The sequence below is a fragment of the Quercus robur genome, chromosome 12 (assembly GCF_932294415.1).
Source record: "Quercus robur chromosome 12, dhQueRobu3.1, whole genome shotgun sequence".
Lineage (NCBI taxonomy): Eukaryota > Viridiplantae > Streptophyta > Magnoliopsida > Fagales > Fagaceae > Quercus > Quercus robur.
Window position 1 is genome coordinate 30,880,675 of NC_065545.1, and position 22,350 is coordinate 30,903,024.

The window sequence follows — 22,350 nt, forward strand, 5'->3', positions numbered from 1 at the left end:
TTTTTTTCTCTCTTTTTCTTTATTTATTTATTTCTTTCTTTTTTTTTTTAATTTTTTAATTTTTTATCATACCTATCCTTGTTTTCTCTAATCCTCGTACTTGTATACATATTTCTTTGTTTTCTTTTAAAAGGCTGTCCAATCCATACACAGGGCCGAGGAAATAGTAAACTCCTCTCATAGGATTATGAAACACGAAGAAACAAGATGCATAGCTGCCGTGGAGGCCTTTAGGGTGGCAAAAAAAAAAAAAAAAAAAATCTCAAGTGCTAACCACCAAGCTGATTGAGGTTGAAAGGGACAAAAGAAGTGCTAAGGCAGCCTTGGATGGGGCAGAGAAACAAGCTGAGGCCCAGCGCAAACAACTTCACCAAACCGAAGCCGATCTTGCCGCCGCTAGAGATCAAGTAAAAATTCTGTTAAAGAAACTGGAAAAGGCCGAGAAGGCCAAGGATCAAGCGGAGTAAGATGGGTATGAAGTAGGAGTGGCAAAGATTGAAGAAGCCCTTAGGGTTGAGGTCTTGGAGGTCTGTAGGTGCTACTGCCTCCAAAGTGTGGAACGAGGCCTTCAACCAAGTTGGGATTGAGGCCTCCTTTGCCCTTAGGAGAGCGGAAAGTGTGTACTACCCTCCAGCCATTCAAGCTTCAGGCTCCTCAGGCCCCAAGGCTGATACTGCCTCCAAGGAGGCAAATATCGGGAAGGAGAGCCCAGCCAAAGTTCACCCTTCAGTCCAAAGCTCATCCAAGGAGGCAAAGCTGCCTAAGGGTATTGAGAAGCTAGCTGAGGTGACCAAGGAAGTGGCCCATGATGCTATCCTACCCCCAGCTGACCCTAAGGACCCATCCAAGGGAAAGGAGGCCCCTCACAATATGGAGATTGTTTTAGCAACCCTCCCAATACCTACCAAGGAGGACCCCAAGGGTTCATCCTCCATGGCAACTACCACTCAGCTTGGAAAGACCCCAAAAGACAAGTTTGTGATAAAAATGAAGCCTTAAGTTGTCTTGTCTTCTTTGCCCCCCTTTTATTATTATTTTTTTTCAAATTGTTGTTTCTATTTCCGAGACTTGTAATCGGTTTCCCTTTTGTAATCAGTTTAAGGACATTTATAAATTTTTGTTTCATACTTGTGTTATTTATATGGATCTTATAGCATAGCTTTCGTTTCATTTAACTCTTAACTAACATGGAAATGAGATATAGCTTCATTTAGTTATTTGCATAAGTGGTAGCACATTTACTGCACCCCACACGATTGGCAACGGAACAAGTTAAATCTACTAAGTCCATAATCTCAAGAAAGTGTAACCTTAATCTAAAAAATGTACATAATTGCAGAGCATCTATTCATATCAGGCTCCACCTAGTTTTCCCCTTATCAGTAAGTCTAAGGAACTGGGGATGGTAATTAGTTTTTAAACAAATCATAGATATAATTTCAAATGCTTTAAGTGATGCTCATGAGTGTTCATTTGATCATGTTATTATAACAAAGATTTTTGCCACTTATCATGGCCGGTCCTACTTGATACTTAGATAATTAATAGAAAGTATGAACTTGCCCAAGGCATGTGGTTCGAGAAACCAAGCATAACTAGGGTTTTGTTTAACACTTAGAAAAATAACTTAAAATATCAATTTACCCAAGGTATGTTGTCCGAGGAGTCAGGCATGACCAAGGTTCTGTTTGATACTTAGAAAAATGATAGAAAATATCAATTTATCTAAGGTATGTGGTCCGAGGAGCCAGACATGACTAAGGTTCTGTTTGATATTTAGATAAATAACTTAAAATATTAATTTACCCAAGGTATGTGATCCGAGGAGCCAGGCATGACTAAGATTCTGTTTGATACTTAGCAAATGCAAATGGAAGTATTAATTTACCCAAAGTGTGTGGTCCGAGGAGCCAAACATAACTAAGATTCTATTTAACACTTAGAAAAATAACCTAAAATATCAATTTACCCAAGGTATGTGGTTCAAGGAGTCAGGTATGACCAATGTTCTATTTGATACTTAACAGATGTAAATAGAAGTATTAATTTACCTAAAGCATGTGGTCCAAAGAGCCAAACATAATTAAGGTTCTGTTTAACACTTAAAGAATAACCTAAAATATCAATTTACCCAACGTATGTGGTATGAGGAGTCAGGCATGACCAAGGTTTTGTTTGATACTTAGAAAAAAGATAGAAAATATCAATTTACCCAAGGTATGTGGTTTAAGGAGCCAAGCATGACCAAAGTTCTATTTGATATTCAAATAAATAATAGAACGCATGACAGTAATGTAATAAACCAAAATATGGCAAGGAAAGCTTTCATTAATAATAATACCTTTGTTAGGTTCTAAAGTGTAGGACTTTATGTATTTAGAACTCTAATTTGTATTGTTGGCAAACCATGATCAAAATAATGTGTTTAGAAGTGTTTAAAGCTAGCTCAAAGTTGTATGTTAATGTAAAGATGGAATCGAGTGTAAAGCAGAAAGCACTGTGGCTTTCGGCCTGGCTCGATCAATCGAAGCTTAGGCTCGACCGATCGAAGCTTAGGTAGATCGCTTTTCTGCAGAATTTTCCAACTCAGCCCTAGTTGTTTTAAAACGTTTTTAGGGTTTCTTATTTGTCCTAAGTATAAAAGGCAAACCCTAGCCACGTTTTAGTGTTGCTCATATTGCGGTTTGTGTAAATCTCTTGTGAGATCTAGAGGAACTTTCCTTTACACAAACTTAGGGTTTTCAAGGAGGAGATATTTTCTACACCTTGATGATCAAAACAGTTGCTGCCAAAAAAGCTTAAAGAATACACAAGCGGAGGTGCTTGTAGCTGGTGGGAATCCAAGAAAGAAGGAGTCCGTGGATTCGGAGCTTGCACGTGGTCGTGTCAGTAAGTTCTACTGGTTGGTAGCATTAGGAAGTCAAGTGGGGGTGCTTGTAAGTCCTTTTGTATGAACTTCGATTCTTTCAAGATAGTGGATCCAAGTTTACACCTTAAGGATAGCTAGGTCAAATCCTCCCTAGGTTTTTACCGGTTTGGTTTCCTGGGTGATCATATCGTGTGTTATTTATTTTCCGCTGCTTTGCATGATTTGATCTTTATTATTGTGATAACCTAGACTTGTTTAATTGGACTAGGTAATAACTTGGCTAATTACCTAGGTTTAATCAATTGTTTAAGGGGTCTAAAAACTGTCAACCTTCTTAGGTTGTTTACATTCCAGGGGCGTGGTACAACATTTTCATCTAGATCTTCAAGATAATATGCACCTATTCTAGCCACTGACGTCATGTGATATGGCCCTTCCCAGTTGGGCCCTAACTTTCCCCATGCTAAGTTCTTGGTAGTACCCAAAACCTTTCTTAATACTAGGTCTCCAGGTGCCAATGGCCTTAGCTTTACGTTGGCATCATATCCTTGCTTGCGCTTGTATTGATAATATGCTAGTTGGACCATGACACTTTCTCTTTGCTCTTCAATTAAGTCTAAACTCTTCCCTAACAGCTCATCATTGTTGCTCGGAGAGAAAGAACTCATTCTCAGTGTTGGGAATCCAGTCTCCAGAGGAATAATAGCTTCAACTCCATAAGTTATTGAAAATGGTGTCTCCCCTATCGTCCTACGAGGTGTAGTCCGATATGTTTATAGGACATGTAACCACTCTTCCACCCATTTTCCTTTTGCGTCATCTAGCCTCTTTTTGAGTCCATTCACTATCACTTTATTGACAGCCTCGGCCTGTCCATTCCCTTGTGGAAAGGCCGGGGTGGAATACCTATTGATAATACCTAGGTCATAACAATACCTTCCGAAGTCTTTACTATCAAACTAAAGTTCATTGTTTGAGATGAGTGTATGAGGGATCCCAAACCGAGTGACAATGTTTTTCCAAAAAAATCTCTTGGCATCCATATCCTTGATATTTGCCAACGGTTCAGCTTCAACCCACTTGGTGAAGTAATCCGTGCTGACCAGCAACCATCTCTTATTCCCTGCTGCCTTAGGGAAAGGTCCAGCAATATCCAAACCCCATTGAGCAAATGGCCAAGGGTTGGATAGAGGATTGAGGACTCTCCCTAGTTGATGAATGTTTGGGGCAAATTTTTGGCATTGATCGCATTTCTTCATATACTCTTGTGCTTCCCTTTGCATATTTGGCCACCAATATCCCTGGGTGACGGCCCTGTGAGATAAGAACCTACCTCCAGTGTGGCTTCCATAAATCCCTTCATGTAACTCTTCAAGGAGTAGCTCCATAGCCTCAGGGTGTATACACAGCAAGTATGGTCCAGAAAATGAGCACCTTTTCAACTTTTTGTCTTCGGACAGTCAAAACTGAGGAGCCTTTCTCCCTACTTTGTCGACCTCGGACTTCCCTTTAGGCAAGATATCCTCCTTAAGAAATAGCACAATAGAGTCCATCCAGCTAGGTCTTACCCTAATCTGATGAATATGGATCATCTCTCTCCTTTTTTCAGTGGGTTTAAATAATTTTTCCAAAAGGATCACCCAAGGTAAGTCTTGTGCCGAGGAGGTTGCGAGCGTGGCAAGAGAGTCAACATGTGTATTTTCATTTCTAGGGATCTGCAATAAAGTAAAAGACTCAAAACCTGTCTGCAAGTGCCTAACCTGATTCAAGTATTCCTGCATTCTCAGATCTCTGGCTTCCAACTCCCCCTCTACCTGGCCTACAACCAATCTTGAATTTGAAAACATCTCCACTATTTTTCCTCCCATTTTCTGAACCATAGTCATCCCTACCAATAGAGCCTCATACTCAGCTTTATTATTTGTGGCCGAGAAACCCAATTTCAAGGATTTTTCAAGAATGATCTTCTCAGGAGAATTATAACTAGTCCCGCTCCAGATCTTCTTTGATTTGTTGCGCCATCCACATACACTCTCCAGTATAAAGGCTCTTGCAAGGAGACCATGCCAACTGATTTTTCATCCATGTTCTGCTTTTCAACTTTCTCTTCTAACGGGGATTCAGCGAACTTGGCCACCAAGTCTGCGATAACTTGACCCTTGACAAAGGTGCGAGGCATATTCTTGATATCAAAAACCTCTAGGATCATGCCCGACTTGGCAATCCTTCCAATGTAATCAACACTTCGAAGTAGGGATCTAAGCAGAAGTTGAGTTAAGGTAACGACTGTGTAAGATTGGAAGTAGTGGGGAAGCTTACGCATAGCATGCACCACTACCAAAATGACCTTTTCCAGTGGTAAGTAACGAACCTCACCCTCATGCAGTGATTTGCTCACATAATAAACTGGCCTTTGCACACCACTATCAACCCATACAAGCACCAAGCTCACCGCATAGGAAGCCATGGCAATGTAAGCAAGCAAACCTCATCCACCTCGGGTTTGGACATAATGGGTGGTTGAGAAAGATATTTCTTCAACTGTTGGAAGGACAAGACACACTCCTCGGTCCATTCAAATCCCTTCCATTTGTTTAACAATTGGAAGAAAGGCCTGTACCTGTCTGCTGACCGAGAAATGAGCGGGTTCAGGGCAGCTGTCATCCCTATCAACTTCTGGACCTCTTTGGGATTCCGAGGTGGCTGTAAACTATTAATTGCTTTAATTTGGTTAGGGTTGACTTCAATTCCGCGGTGAATGACCATGTACCCCAAGAACTTTCCTAAACCAACACCAAAAGAACACTTAAAAGCATTAAGGCGCAGTTTATGTTTCCTTAATACCTCAAAGATATTGTCGAGGTCATTAACATGCTTAGACTCTAACTTACTCTTTACCACCATTTCATCTATATAAACCTCAATGTTTTTTTCCTAGCTGTGGCTCAAACATCTTGGTCATCATTCTCTGATAGGTAGATCCCACATTCTTTAAACTAAAGGGAATCACCTTGTAGTGGTAATTCCCAATAGGAGTAACAAAAGTTGTCTTCTCTTGATCATTCAAAGCCAAAGGTATCTGGTGGTAACTTTGAAAGGCGTCCAAAAAGCTTATCCGAGGATGGCCTATAATGGCATCCACCAACTGATCTATTCGAGGCATAGGGAAAGGATCCTTGGTGAAAGCTTTATTCAGATCTGTGAAGTTTACACATACCCGCTACTTCCCATTCTTCTTTTTCACTACCACCGTATTGGCGAACCACTCAAGGTAAAACACTTCCTTAATAGCCCCAGCCTGCTTAAGCTTGTTCACTTCCTCCTTGACAGCATCAGAATGCTCTTTAGATGAATGCCGAGATGGCTGTTTCTTAGGGAGGACAGTCGGGTTGACATTTAGAGAATGGCAAATGAGGTCTGGATCCACCCAAAAGCTTCATAAGCATTCCATGTGAACACATCAATATTCCTCCTTAGGAACATGATCAGCTCCTCCTTATCCTGAGGAGGTAGCTGAGCTCCAACCTGAAAAAACTTCTCTGGATCACCATCTATAACAATTTCATCCAGCTTCTCGCACTTTTCCCCTTCTGACACCACATTCGTAGACAGGATCGGGATCCTTGACTGCTATGAGCCCCCCTCAGCGGAGGCCGAGGACTCAACTCCGGGCTGATGCATAATTACAGATACCAAGCATTGCTTAGCCATAGACTGGCTCCCAATTAGTTCCTCTATCTAGTCCCCGAACGGATACTTAACTTTCAAATGCAAGGTGGAAGAAATGGCTCCCAAGGCATGGAGTCAGGGCCTTGCCATAATGGTGGTGTAGGGGGAATAAGCATCCACCACAATGAAGTCCACCTCCACCACTTTGGACCCTGCCTGTACTGGTAATCTAATATGACCCCTTGGAATTACAACTTTCCCATCAAAGCTTACCAAGGGTGAATCATAAGGTGTCAAGTCCTCAGGTTTCAACCTCAGCCCTTCGTATAGATCAGGATACATGATCTCTGTACCGCTGTCCTAGTCTACCAACACCCTCTTCACATCATAACTTCCTATCCTGAGGGTGACCACTAAAGCATCATCGTGTGGTTGTATGGTTCCAACTTTATCCTCATCCGAAAAACTCAACTTCGGTCCGATTTCCACCCTAGCCCTTTTTGGCTCAGAATTAGAGTTCTCGACGGGTGGTCGAGCTACAGACATCACCCTGGAGGGATGAGAACCAATTCTCCCAAGATCAGCAAAGATGACATTAATTGTGCCCAAAAGGGGCCTTGAGGAAGCATTCCCCTAAGCCCCAGATCCTGCTTGGTTTCCCTGCCCATTTGGCTGATACAAAAACTACTTTAACCTTCCATTTCTGACCAGTTGCTCCAGATGATTCCACAAAATCCTACAGTCCTCAGTGGTATGTCCTCATTCCTGGTGGTACTAGCAATGAAGACTTTGGTTGCGCCTCATGGGGTCTCCTTCCAACTTGTTTGGCAATTGGAAGAATGGCTCATTCTTGATCTTCTCTAAGACTTGATTTACTGGTTCTCAGAACATTGTGTTAACCATCTGAGGAGTCGTAGACCCAGATTGCTTAGCAAAATCCCTCCGGGGTCTGTTATTATTGTATTTGTCCGACCTAAAATCCCTTCTGTCTTGAAGGATAACCATAGCCTTTCCTTTCCCTTGCTACTGATCTTCCTCAACCCGCTTGTACTCGTCAAAACGGTCCATAAGCCAACACACACTCCTTACCAACTTCTCGGTCAAGGACTTTCTCAAATCATCTCAGCAGGCAAGCCGACCTTGAAAGTCATTATAGCCACATCATCAAAGTCTCCATCGATCTCATTGAACATCTCCTAGTATTTGTCCAAGTATGTTTTCAAGGTCTCCCCTTTTCTTATGGACATAGACAACAGGGAATATAAGGGCTGAGGAACCCTCCTGCACGTAATAAAGCGAGATCCAAATGCCTTAGTGAGTTCCTTAAAGGAATTAATGGAACTTGCTCCTAAGCCATCAAACCACCTCATGTCCATGAGCCCTAAATTGGAGGGGAACACCTTGCATATCAAGGCCTATTTTTGGAGTGCACAGCCATTCTCTAGTTGAAGTGGCTTACGTGTTCCATAGAGTCTGTTCGACCATTGTACATGGTGAACGTGGGTTGAGTGAACCACCGAGGAAGTCTTCCTTTCTCAATTCTGCGCATGAAAGGTGATCTAGAAATTTGGTTGAGCGCTCTGCTCATTGCATCATTTCCCAAGCCTTTGGAAGATGAGCTCCTGTTCCTGTGCTCATGGTGGTAGTCCTCATCATACAAGAAAGACTCACTAGGAGGATTCCTTGACCTGAGTCTATAACTACCATCCTCCTCATCGTCAGAAGTGAAGTCATAATTGGAGGGAGTTTGCCTTCACTGTTCATGGTGCAACTTCCTCTTCAAATTATCAATCTCCAATTGCATGGCCCTTGTATTCTCCTTATGAGAAAGGTGACTCTTGCTTTGAGACTGGCTCCTGCTAGTATGGGTGGTATGTACACTCTATCTTGTGTATAACGTGGTAGCAGTTGATTAGGTGTAGAGCTTTCAATGCAGTGGTAACAATTTTCTCTTTAGATACTTTAAGACTTCCCTCTATCCTGTGCTTCTATTATGCTTATCTGTATCAATAAAATCTCTTAGAATGTTGCCCTGGATGGTAGACCACCCCTTCAGACCTCGGTTTTGATTAGCCAAGGAGGCATTTGTCCTCGAACCACCCTCATGGACCCTTATGATCAAAACTAACCTCTTCACTTACTAACACGGACTCCCCTGATGATGTTCACCCCTTCTCAGACTACTTCACGTCCTTGGATTGGGCCCGCGGCCCAATATATTCATAAATATATATTGCTAGGCCTAACACCCCTACAGTTAATATTAAGTGCATTCATCAGTTTTATAGGTCCAATTTTTATATTATATAATAAATAGGCAAATATTTTGTGTTAAAGATCTGTTTAATTTTATTAATTATTTATCTTCAATAATATACAATCTTATCTTGTAGTGACATCCACAGATCATTTAATGGCTTTGAGTTGCCTTAAAAGGCAAGTCATCACTTATTATCATAGTCTTTGAGCTGCCATTAAAGGTAAGGATCCAATCTTTTCTTGAAAAGTCTACAAGGCAAGGAAAATGTGTATTTCTCTCCATTTGGAAATTACTTATTTTTTATAATTTATTTATATAATGTGAGACAAAAAGCTAAAAATTAGTTTTTTTTTTTGATTATTTAAAATAAAATTGAGACAAAAATTAATGTAAGACCCATAGTAAATAATTTAAGCAAAAAAAAAAAAAACTATTTTTTATAATCTGTTAGCAGCATTAAGAGTGATATTGGGTCAATTTGGGTCGGGTTTACTGTGGCCCGAAACCCGACCTAATAGAAATCGGGTTTGGTTGCTTGAGACCCGACTCGACCCGAAAAATCGGGTTTGAAATCGGGTCAGTTTTTCGGGTTTCGGGTCGGGTCTCGAGTTGGACTTGTGGGCAGGCGAATTTGTTCGTTAAACCCTTGGTCTGATCCGTTGAGCTTACTCTCTTCTCTTATTAACTCTCAAGTCTTATTTACAGCCTTTAGTTCTTGTCAAATGGCTACCAACAGTGGGTCCCACCCAATTCCTTGGACCAACAATAGCAACTGGCAAATTGAATTCCTCTCTTACTTTCCAATGTACTTGTCCTTTAGCCTTTAGTTTTTCTCTGTCAAATGGCTACTACCTCGATCCACTCAATTCCTCTCTCCTTCATAAAAGACTCTTCAGTGTTCACACTCTTTCTCACCCACTTACTCTCCTCTTTTTTCTTTTTTCGTTTTGAAAAGCTCACCCACATACTCTCATTGACAGTACAAACAATTCCAGATATACAGCAAGCAAAATTAAAACCACTCTCTCTTACTTTCTCACATGCTCTATTTCTCTTAAAACCAGAAGTCCAGAACTAGAGCATGGAGCGCCTAGCTTTCTCTTGCCTCTTCTTGTTCATTTCTCTCCTCACATTCGCAGGTAAAATCACAAGCCTGAGGCTTTCTCATTTTCCATTTTTGTTTCACTGAAAGTATTTGACCAACAAAGAGTAGGGTTGTTTCGCTGAAAGTATTTGACCAACAAAGAGTAGGGTTTGTTTATCAAAAAAAAAAAAAAAAAAAAAAAAAAAAAAAACAAAAAACAAAAAGTAGGGATTTAAAAAAAAAAAAAAAAAATCAGGTTCAGAAGTAGGATATATATGACCCAACGCCGACCCAAATCCGAAAATAACCCGAATTAAGACCCGAAACCCAACCCGAATATTCTCAGACCTGCCTAAAACCTATCGGATCGGTTGGGTTTTTGGGTGGATCGAGTCCATTGCTCAGTCCTAAGTAGCATCACAATATTTCCTTGTAAGTCGGGTTTCTCTCTTAACATCTCTTAAAAATACTGAGATATTTCTTGTGTCTTGACATTCGACATAAAGGGTAAGGCCAAGTGCCCGAGCACTATCTAAGTTTTTCCCCCTAATTAGAGGCCAAAGTGGTCGGGGAATCTACCAGACTCATGTTTTCACCTATGCTTATATGCTCAAAGTTGATGCTTGAAAAGCTGTCTAGCAACTTTTGTGTGACAGATCTCTAGGCTACCAAGCTTGCATTCTTTAGAATCTTCACACAGTAATACCTGTTACCATTTATTTCAGGTTTTACATGTGCTCTACGGCATCTAAGCTAGCCCATGAATCTTCAGCCAAGTTTATGGGTTTCATTTTTTTGCGTTTTCTGGGTTTTTTTTCTCTGGGTTTTCTAGGTTTCATTTTTCTAGGTTTCTAGGTTTTTAGGGTTTCATTTTTCTGGTTTTCTGGGTTTTATTTTTCTGGTTTTTATTTTGTGGGTTGATTAGGTGGGATTGATTGTGATGGTGGTTGGGTTGTGGTAGTCCGGTGGTGGTTAGGTTGTGGGTGCTAGGTTTATTTCTTGGATCTAGTAAGAACATGAAGAACGAAGAACAAGTTCTTATTTTCTTATTAAAAAAATAATTTTAAGTTTTGTTTTTTAATTTATTTTCTTTTTTGGTTTAAATTATATGACATGGCTTTTTATAAAAAATTAAAATGCTAACGTGGCATATTTTAATCGCCACATCAGTGCCACATCAGTTAATGGGGTGTTCTGTCTACCACCTTAGCTTTTCTTGTTAGTTGGTTGACAGTAAGGACTTAAATATCACGTGTTAATTGGTTTAGGGACTAAAAGTGGTAAAAATAAAATATAAGGACCAAAATGGAAAAAGTGCAAAATGTAGAGACTAAAAGTGTATTTACGCCTAAATTTTTTTGTTGCACTAACATTACTTCTTAATACTGCAAACCCACCAATTGGTATATTAAATTTATTTATTGCTTTTATATTATGAATTTAATATTTACATTGTTGATTAAATAAATGCTTACAATATTGCACATATTTGTTTAGTCTATAATATAAATCTTACATTGATAATAGTATAATGTAAACTATTAATTTATTAATATATATATATTTTTTAACGATTGTTAATATTATCTTGATTTTTGAAACATTATAATGAAAATTGTGATGTAAAAAATATATTTGAAAGATGGTTTTTATATTTATTTGGATTATTTTAGTTTATTTGTATTGCTTTAATATATTTATTTCTATTTTAAATAATTATTATATTAATTATGACATCATCATGGTTCAAGCTTAGTTTGACCTCAAAAACCTTAAATTTCTTCCTTTTACAATTTATTAAACGGTTCGGGTTTCAAAACCATAATTTTTGCACATGTCTCTCTTTTATTAGATTTTGATACGGATGATACGGTAACATTTGATATAAAATACTTTTTTCTAGTTCAAAGAGGGGAGTCCTCTTATAGATGGTATAGATCCATACAATGTGTTTAGAAGTGTTTTAGTCTTGGTCAAAGTTGTGCATTTATGTAAAGTTGGAATCGAGCTTAATGCAGAAAAGATTAATGCATTTCGATTTGGCTCGATCGATCGAAGCTTAGGCTCAATCGATCGAAGCTCGGGCAGAATGTTTTTTCTGCAGAATTTCCAACTCAGCCCTAGTTGTTTTAAAACGTTTTTAGGGTTTCTAATTTGTCCTAAGTATAAAAGGAAAACCCTAACCACGTTTTAGTGTTGCTCATATTGCGGTTTGTGTAAATCTCTTGTGGGATCTAGAGGAGTTTTCCTTTACACAAACTTAGGATTTTCAAGGAGAAGATTTATCTACACCTTGATGATCAACTCAGTTGCTGCCATTGAAACTTAAAGAAAACACAAGCGGGTGTGCTTGTATCTGGTGGTGAATCTAAGAAAGGAGTCTGTGGATTCGGAGCTTGCACGTGGTCGTGTCAGTAAGTTCTACTGGTTGGTAGCAATAAGAAGTTGAGCGTGAGGGCTTGTAAGTCTTATTGTATGAATTTCGATTCTTTCAAGATAGTGGATTCAAGTTTACCTTGAGGATAGCTAGGTCAAATCCTCCCCAGGTTTTTATCGGTTTGGTTTCCTAGGTGATCATATCTTGTGTTATTTATTTTTCCGCTGCGTTGAATGTTATGATCTTTGTTATTGTGATAACCTAAACTTGTTAAATTGGACTAAGTAACAACTTGGCAAATTACCTAGGTTAAATCAATTGTTTTAAGGGGTCTAAAAACCATCAAGTGGTATCAGAATGGGTTGCTCTTTTGTTGTTGATCTTGATCACTGAGCTGATCCTTGACCCTTGTTATCATGGAACACGGACACTCTCTAGTTATTCCTCGTCACTTTGATGGGAATAATTATGCTTATTGGAAAGTAAGGATGAAAGAATTCCTGAAATCTATTGATGAGAGAGTGTGGAACTCCGTTGAATACGGATGGGAGAAGCCCACTAATCCTGTTAGTGAGTGGGAAACTTCTCAAAAAGAAGCAGCTGCGTTTAATAGCAGGGCTATGAATACTATCTTTAACGCTGTTTCTATGGAGGAATTTAAGAGAATCTCTAATGTTAAGGTTGCTCATACTGCTTGGAATATCCTCCAAACTGTGCATGAAAGCACAAAGGCTGTCAAAATAAATAAATTGCAGCAATTGACTTCTAAATTTGAAAGCATTAGGATGTTTGATGATGAATCTTTTGATGAATTCTATGCTAAATTGAATGACATTGTTAATTATGTTTTTAACTTGGGTGAAATCTATGATCAACCTAAAATTGTTAGGAAGATTCTTAGATCTTTAACTGAAGACTTTAGACCCAAGGTGACTGCCATTACTGAAAGCAAGGATGTGGACTCCATCCCTGTTGATGAACTTGTAGGATCTCTTCAATCTTATGAGTTGGATTTACCCAAAACTACCAAATCCAAATCAATGGCTCTTAAGTCTGTTGATGATGTTGAAGGAGGTGGATTTGATGATGAGCTCTCTGCTACAGAGATTGCTTACCTTGCCAAGAATTTTAGAAACTTTCTCAAGAATAGTAACAGAAAGGTAAGAGGAACGAACACTACTGAACCTAGAAACTTTAGGAAGCATGATCCCACAAAGGTTAACAATAATGATAAACCTAGAGAAAAAGTAGGTCAATCTTCTAATAATTCTTTGGGTTCTCAGTGTTTTGGATGTCAAGGGTATGGTCACATGAAATATGAATGTCCTACCTATTTGAAGTCTAAGGGTAAGGCTATGGCTGTAACCCTTAGTGATGGTGAAGTTTCTGATAATGAGTCTGATTGTGATGAGGATGGAAACTTCATTACTTTCACCACTACTGCTGTAGTTGATGAGAGCATATCTGTTGAAGAGAACCCTTCGGATGGGGAACTCTCTGAAGATGCAGATCTTCAAGAGGCCTATAATAAACTTTGCAAAGTTGCTACAAAGGATGCTATGAATGTTGAACTTGGCTTGAAGAAAATTGAATCTCTTGAGCTTGATAAGAAGAATTTGCTTGTTAAACTGTTTGATGCTACTGAACTTTTGAACAATGTGAAAACTGAGAATATGCTTTTGCTTGATAAAGTTAAATCTTTGGAACTTGATTTATTTGTTGCAAGATCTGCTAGTTCTAAACTTGATCAAATGTTGAGTGTTCAAAAGTCTTCTTGTGACAAATCTGGATTAGGTTATGTTGAAAGCATCTCTGTGTCTGCTCCCCATTCCATAAAGTTTGTTCCTTCATCTTCTTCTAAACCTTCTGTGAGTGAGATAGTGAGTGAAACTGTCAAACCCCCTGTGAGTGAGGTTGTCAAACCCATAGAAGTTTCATCATCTAGGAAGATTAGGGTTGATCTGAAAGAGTCTAAGTCTAAGAAGCCTACCCTATCTAAGGACAAGATATATGATAAGCCTGTATAGGTTTGTCACTTTCATGAAAAGTCTGGACACATACGTCCTAACTGTTACAAGCTACAAGCTGCAAATAGAGCAAACAAACTAAAAGTACCTGTGCCTCAAGCACAAGATCCTATGGCACTTATTGGTGAATTGGTAAAGACTTTAAACCTTTATTCAAATCCTGGAGTTGGTAATCATTTCCATTTAAATAAGAACTTCAATGCTCATGGTGCATCTAAAAGGTTTTGGATGCAAAAAACTTGAACTAACTGAATCTTTCTGACATGGTCCTTATGCTTCATTGCTCTACCCTTTGTGACCATTGTTCTTTGGTTTTGTTTTTGTTTTTTGTTTTCTAGGATTTGCATTGCATAACATTCATGCATTTCATTGTAGGTGTTTTTTCTTTTTAATTAAAAAAAAAAGGGAAGAAAAAGGAAGCAAATTGTATTTTGTACTATTCTTCTTGGTTTTTGAAGAACAAGGTTGGTCAATTTATTTTCACATAACATGTCGTTTGTACCTTATTTAGCTTTGATGAGCTTACTTATTGCATTTTACTAGTTGAAACTTTGTAGTGCATGTTATGTGGGAAAGATGTTTATGGTTTTTAATTGCTCTATCTTAATCTTGAAGTCACATGTTTTTGACTGTCAGACTTGAACTTTTAGAGAAAGGCATAAATAACCATCTCACCACTGTTTACTAGCCAATCATGAACATCTTAGTGCATATCATAAGATTCTGTACTCGAGAAAGTGTAGCATATGCACGAAAAGAACATAAGGTGAAACCTCGGTTTAAAGTGCTTAATACTTAAAATTGGTGTGTACTTTTAGGCTTAATGCCAAAATCACATGACTTAAAATTGGTGTGTATATTATGAGGCATAAATTTAAGAAACTTACATGATTGCAAGCCTATGATCTAGGAGATGTGGGAGTTATATGATGTAACTCTTTAGGTGATAGTCTCTTTTAAATTCTTTGTGATGAATTTTGTAGACTTTATGATTGATTGCTATTCACATATCACCTCACATGTATCTCAAGGTTTTGCTAGTTGCACACACTACACGAATTACTTTTTGCTAAATTTTGTACATGTTATTGTGTGTGTTTATGGTCTGACCAACCAAGTTTTGCAAATACTTTGAATTTTGTGAAAATTTAATTTGTTGCTTGAAAATTTATGGAGAATGCAAGAAATTTTATTTTTGGGAAATTTGGGCTTAAAATTCTTGTTTTTGAAAATCACATCATCACGTACTCATGCATATTGCTCTTAAATTTAAATGCTTTGAGTTGATTCTGAATTTTTTTCAAACAACTGTGTTTTTCCTCAAATTTAGTGAGCCTCTGCCCATTTTGATCGATCCATTCTATTTTTCGATCAATCGAAAATTTTTAAATATGTTAGAGAGAGCCTTTTTCTGTTTTGATCGATCGAACTTTTTTAAATTTGTTTTGTTAAAGTCTCTGTCTGTTTCAATCGATCGAAGTTGTTTTTCGATCGATCAAAACTCGTGAATTATGTTTTTTAAAAGTCAGATTGGACTTTTTCAAAGTCACTTTTTCAAAGTCACTTTTTCAAAACTTTTCAAACTTTCCTCTCTCTCTCTGACTTGGCTAGGCTCCACTAAGGATTTTTTGTCGTTTTCCTTCGAAATTTTTGCAAGGTTTTTGTCTCCCAAGGCCGGTAAGTCCTTTATGCCCTCCTTTTGCATTTTATTTCATGTTTTCATGCATTTTTCATGCATATTCATTGGGTATTTTCGGCACTTTTCATATTTTGGGGTTTTTGATGATACAAACCATATTTTGTGAAATTGATCCTTGGGTTTTTGTTCTAGGATAGTATAATCATGATCCTTGTGGTTTAATTTGATCAATTTTGTGGTTTTTGAAAAATTGAAAATTCTAGGGTTTGTATTTGATCTGAATTGGGGATTTTGTTCAAATTGGGTTAAATTGATGAAATTGGCTTGTTCAATTGATGTAATTGGTCATTATTTTCTGAAATCTATCTTGTAAGATGATCAATTAGTCAATATCTTTCAAATTGATTAAGTGGTTTTCCAAATTTTGGGGTTTTTTTGTTAATACCTCTATGTTCAAGTCAATTTTGTGAATTTGAACTTATTTGGACTTAATTGCACTGCATTAGGACATGCATCATGCCATTTAAATTGTTCATGCATCATATAGATTTTTGTTCTATATTTTTTTTCTATGCTAACTTGCAGTCTGCCCTTGGTTTTTTCTTTTGTGTTTTTGTTCCTTTGCTTTGTGTTTTGGTCCTTATCCTAGCACCATGCCTAGGAAAACTAGAGCCCATAGGGCCCCTTCCACTTCCTCTGAGTCTCCCTTTAAGAGTGAGGTGTTTAGGAATGATAAGTGCAGAGAGGCCTTTGATAATCTGAACAGTAAGCGTAAGATTTGGGCTGAGTGTGCTGTGGTTTTAGATGAGATTGATCCAACCATTAGGGCTAACTTTGTGTCTAGCGGTTGGTTGCCTCTCTTAGAGATAGATCATCCACAACCGACCGCCCTGATTAGAGAGTTCTTCTCGAACCTCTCTTGCCACGTCTATGATTCCAACACCCTTATTAGGAGTTGGATATGAGGTGTTGAGTTCACCATTACCCCTCGGGTAGTGGCTGAGGCTCTTGGGGTTTCGGTTGTTCAGGAGCCTGACTATCCCTATAATGAGTAGCCCTCTTTAGATGTTGTCATGTCATACATCACTGGATCATCTATCTAGTGGGGTTCTGATCCTCGGATCACGTCCGCTGAGCTTATCGAGACTGCCAATCTTTTCTTTAGGATAGTGTGTCATTCGTTGTGGCCTATTTCTCATTTCCACACCATCTCTCTAGAGCGATGTGTGTTTTTGTATGCTTTTGTTTCTGGTGCATTGATCAGTTTCCCTCATCTGTTCCTTCGTTCTTTGAACAAGGTTCATAGGAGTTCTACCATAGGGCATGCGCTTATTCATCCTATTTTCATTCATAGGATTTTTCTCTTTTTAGGTCTAGATGGTTTTCCGTCTGGTGAGCCTGTGCATGTCATTGCTCCCATAGGTGCCACCTTTCTTAGACAGAGGGCTGCTCACTTGAGAGTTGCTCCTTCGCGTCCTAGAGGTGCGTCATCTAGTGCTGTTCCCCCTCCTCCCTCTTCTACGGGTGCTAATGTTGCTGAGACATCGGGTGCTGCTGCTGCTGATGCTGATGTTCCTCCACCGATTGCTTCGGATGATTCAGACATTTGACGTACGTTGAATCATGTCTTAACCGTTCAGGCGGCTCATGGACAGATTTTAGTGGACGTGCTCGATGAGATCCGTGCCTTGCATGCGGAGTTGGCGCAGTTTAGACCACCTCCCTTTTAATGATGGAGTTTGTTTGCCCTTTGGCATTCCATCACAAAAAGGGGGAGTACTTTGTAGAGTTTTTTTTTTTTCAAGGGGAGAGTATTTCTTTGGTTGGAGCTTACATTGTATTTTACTTTTTTAGCTCTTGCCATGTTTTTGATGAGATATTCATGTTAGGGGGAGTATTTTTTGTTGGTACTTTATATGTTTCTTGTTTCAAACTGTTTATTGATTTATATTTATGAGTTATTTATTGATATATGTCTTTATTGTGTGTTGTTTGAAATCAAGAATTTAATTTGTTTACTTGTATTGTTTCCACACATGTGGTTATGCATTTTGTTTAGTGTTTCAGGAAATATACAAGTTGATTCAATTGAGCTGCTGTCTACACTTGCAACTGATGGATAGTAGTTAGGATTGAATTTGTTTTATGAGCATTATTTTTGTAAAGGGCTTTTATTTTATAAACTTTGAGCTTCTAGTTGTGTTTTGTCACGGATTACCGAAGGGGGAGTTTGTTAGGTTCTAAAGTCTTAGGATTTTATATATTTAGAACTCTAATTTGTATTGTTGTCAAACCATGATCAAAATAGTGCGTTTAGAAGTATTTTAGTTTTGCTCAAAGTTGTGCATTTATGTAAAGTTGGAATCGAGCTTAATGCATAAAAGATTAATGCATTTCGGCCTGACTCGATCGATCGAAACTCGGGCAGAATGTTTTTTCTGCAGAATTTCCAACTCAGCCCTAGTTGTTTCAAAACGTTTTTAGGGTTTCTAATTTGTCCTAAGTATAAAAGGCAAACCCTAGCCACGTTTTAGTGTTACTCATATTGCTATTTGTGTAAATCTCTTATGAGATCTAGAGGAACTTTTCTTTACACAAACTTAGGGTTTTCAAGGAGAAGATTTATCTACACCTTGATGATCAACTCAGTTGCTGCCATTGAAGCTTAAAGAAAACACAAGCGGGTGTGCTTGTATCTGGTGGTGAATCCAAGAAAGAAGGAATCTGTGGATTCGGAGCTTGCACGTAGTCGTGTTAGTAAGTTCTATTGGTTGGTAGCAATAAGGAGTCGAGCGTGGGGGCTTGTAAGTCTTATTGTATGAACTTCGATTCTTTCAAGATAGTGGATTCAAGTTTACCTTGAAGATAGTTAGGTCAAATCATCCCCAGGTTTTTATCGGTTTGGTTTCCTGGGTGATCATATCTTGTGTTATTTATTTTTCTGCTGCTTTGCATGTTATGATCTTTGTTATTGTGATAACCTAAACTTGTTAAATTGGACTAAGTAACAACTTGACTAATTACCTAGGTTAAATCAATTGTTTTTAAGGGATCTAAAAACTATCAACTAGATAGTATAGATCAATACACAATAAAAGTTTTCCTTCAGTTTTATTTTATTTTATTTTTTATAAAATCGTTTTCTATCTGTTAGTAACAGCCCCAAATAAACCTTTTTACATAATTTTATTTTTATTTTTAAGTGCTTATCACATATATGGATAAAGACAAGTCTAAAGGTCACAAAGCCCACAGCAACTTAAGAAAAATACTATGGTAATAAAATAGAGAGAAGTTAGAGAACTCATCAAAGCAAATAAGACACAATAATCGCATAGAGAGAGAGAGACAGAGAGAGAGAGAGAGAGAGAGAGAGCAGAAAGGGGGAAAGATCAAATCAGAGAAGACAGTGATCAAGAAATCATGCCTCAGCCGATTGTGGAGTCACCAATGGATCCAAGAAAGAAGGCTGGAGCGTTTGTGAATTATTTAGTTAGGAGTTTGTGATTTGTAATTGTTTTTATTAGTATTTTTTGTTGTTGTTATAGACCAGATATGTTACTTGTTTGTTGGTAATTTGAGTTTGTCAAAAGGTTTTCATTATTATCCAGATTTGTGAATTGTTTGCTAGCGTTTTGGTTTACTAAGGGTTTATCTTGGTGTTCTTGGAACAACTGGGCAAAAGGAACAATCAAATAAATTTTTTTTGGGTGCCCCCGGCCCCAAGGGAGGCCCGTATCCGCTCATCAGTGATAAGGGACAAGTTTTTGTTTTTATATTACAGGCACGGGCAAGTTGTTTTCTGTTTTTGCGAATCAGTGGACAGTTGCTGAATATTGAATAAGAACAAGGTACCTGTTAGTATCTTATCTTATCTTACTATTTGAAGGCACAATTTCCCTTATTTTTAGGAGTGTGTGCAAGTACTCCCATAAAAAGAAAAAAAAAAAAAGAGTTTATTCCTGAGCAGTATCTAGTTTTTTTCTTTTTTGTAGTGTAACGAAAGGGGGTCTTTTGTCTCTTTCTCATTTTCCATTTTTTAGATCTTGTCTTCTTATTAGATACAGATATCAATACCCGGCTTTTGTTCCTCTCAAGTATCAATAAAGGGAAATTATCAGCTTATTGGGTCCTTTATTCAGCAGGAAAAAAAAAAAAAAAACTCTTTCTCATTTTCCTTTTTTTAGGTCTTGTCTTATTATTAGATACAGACATCAATACCCGGCTTTTGTTCCTCTCAAGTATCAATAAAGGGAAATTATCAGCTTATTGAGTTCTTTATTCATAAGAAAAAAAAAAAAAAAAAAGAAAAAAAAGAAAAGAAAGAAAAGTGAGAGGGGCTTTTGAACAATATTAGGGTCCGTTTAGATATAACTTATTTTGTTGAAAACTGAAAATACTGTAGTAAAATAATTTTTAAATGTGTGAATAGTACCGTGAGACTCATTTTTAATATATATATATTTTTTTCTGAATAAATTGGTTGTGGGTCTCATGTACAATGCGTGAACAGTGCATAAACAGAAACTTTGTCTCCCGTACAGTGTAATTACGTGCATAAACAGTACCGGTTACTATTCATAAGTGCTAAAAAAAAAAAAGAAGAGAAAACGCAAAATGTGCAAACGCACAATCTCAAACACGGATCCAAACCGCACCTTAGTTGATGTCCCATTAGCTTATTTTTTAAATTTTAATAAGAAATTAATTTTATTGTTCATATATAATTCCCATTATACATTAAAATGTTTGGGAAATTATTTCCAATTAAATTACTTGTCATTGATTATATATATATTTAAGAAACCAATAATTTCAGCATCACATATTTTATGTTATTAAAATAAGTTAAAAATAATTGCTTAAGAGAGTGTGTTGTGTATAGTATAACTTGTCCCACTCTCCCTTAAAAGTTATCATGACTTTTGAGTGGATTTGTGATGTGCATTTGTGTTAAAATCTCTTTCCCTCTTCTTTGTGTGTGAGTGTTTCTCAAAAAAAAAAAAAAAAAAAAAAAGTTAAAAATATAAATTGTTGGTTAGATGTTACCTTGTTTTTATTTTTTTATATATATTTTTATATTCTCTATACTTGCAAATATTAAGATGGTTAGAGACCAATTTTATTTGTAAAATATTGGATCAAATCGTAAATAAAATAATATATCCAATTAACAAAATTTAGTACATACCTTACAATTTTATGGTTTACGTGGTTTTCTTTTTACAAATTTGTCCCTTATATGTACTAGTAATAAAATAAAAGATGAGAAGTACTATGTTTTGCCTGTCATTAACAGTGAGTAACAATCTATCACTTAAGATTTATTGTGAAAATGTTGTGGACATAACATTTCTCATAAAAGAAAAATTATAAGTTCATTTGGCACATTGTTTCTTAATACAATGAACATACTAATTATTGTTGCTAAGATTAAATCTTGGAAATCATTTATTGTTTCTAAATACAATAAACATATTAATTAGTATTGTTAATTGAATTGCAAATGAAATCTCAATACAATAAACTTTTATATATTAGTTTATTCTAAATTTGTTAAGATCTAAATAGCATTTTTCTTAGGTTTAAGATAAAAAAATTTAACTTCTATTGTTGGACTTATTTTTCTTGTGTTTTAAAAAACCAATATATTGTTAAAAGAATCATATTCAAGCTTATTTTAGTCGAGTTTTAAAAATATTTAAGGCCTGTTTGAATTGAAGGGAGGGGGAGGGGAGAGAGTAGAGAGGAGGGGAGTAGAGTAGAATTGGCTGAAAATAGGCTAATTTTGAATTAATTCTATTATACTCTATTTTACTCCTCCTTTCTCTCTTTTAATCCAAATGGTCCATCAGGTTTAAAGTGTTCAAAATTTTATTTTACGAGGGTCAAATAAGAAAAATTAATATATATATATATATATAATTTTTTTTTTTTTTTGAGCAGCTTAGGGGGTTGAACCCCTTGGACATTGTCCAACGCCGCCCCTAGGAAAATGTGTGTTTTTGTTTGTTTGAGAATTGTTTTTTTATAGCTTATTTGCATAATGTGGACAAAATTCTAAAAGCTAACCTTCTTCTTCTTCTTCTAATTCTTTTTATTTTTTTTATTTTTTTTTTCTGATTATTTAAAATAAAATTGAGACAAAAATTAATGTAAGACCAGCAAACAATAAATAATTTAAGAATTTTTTTTTTTTTTTTTTTTTTTTATAATCTGTTAGCAGCATCACAAATTTTCCTTGTAAGTCGGGTTTCTCTCTTAACAACTACTGAGATATTTCTTCCTATGTCTCGACATTCCTTATAAAGGGAAGGCTGGTAGTGCCCGAGCACTAAGTTTTTCCCCCTAATTAGAGGCCAAAGTGGCCGGGGAATCTACCAGACTGTTTTCACCTATGCTTATATGCTCAAGGTTGATGCTTG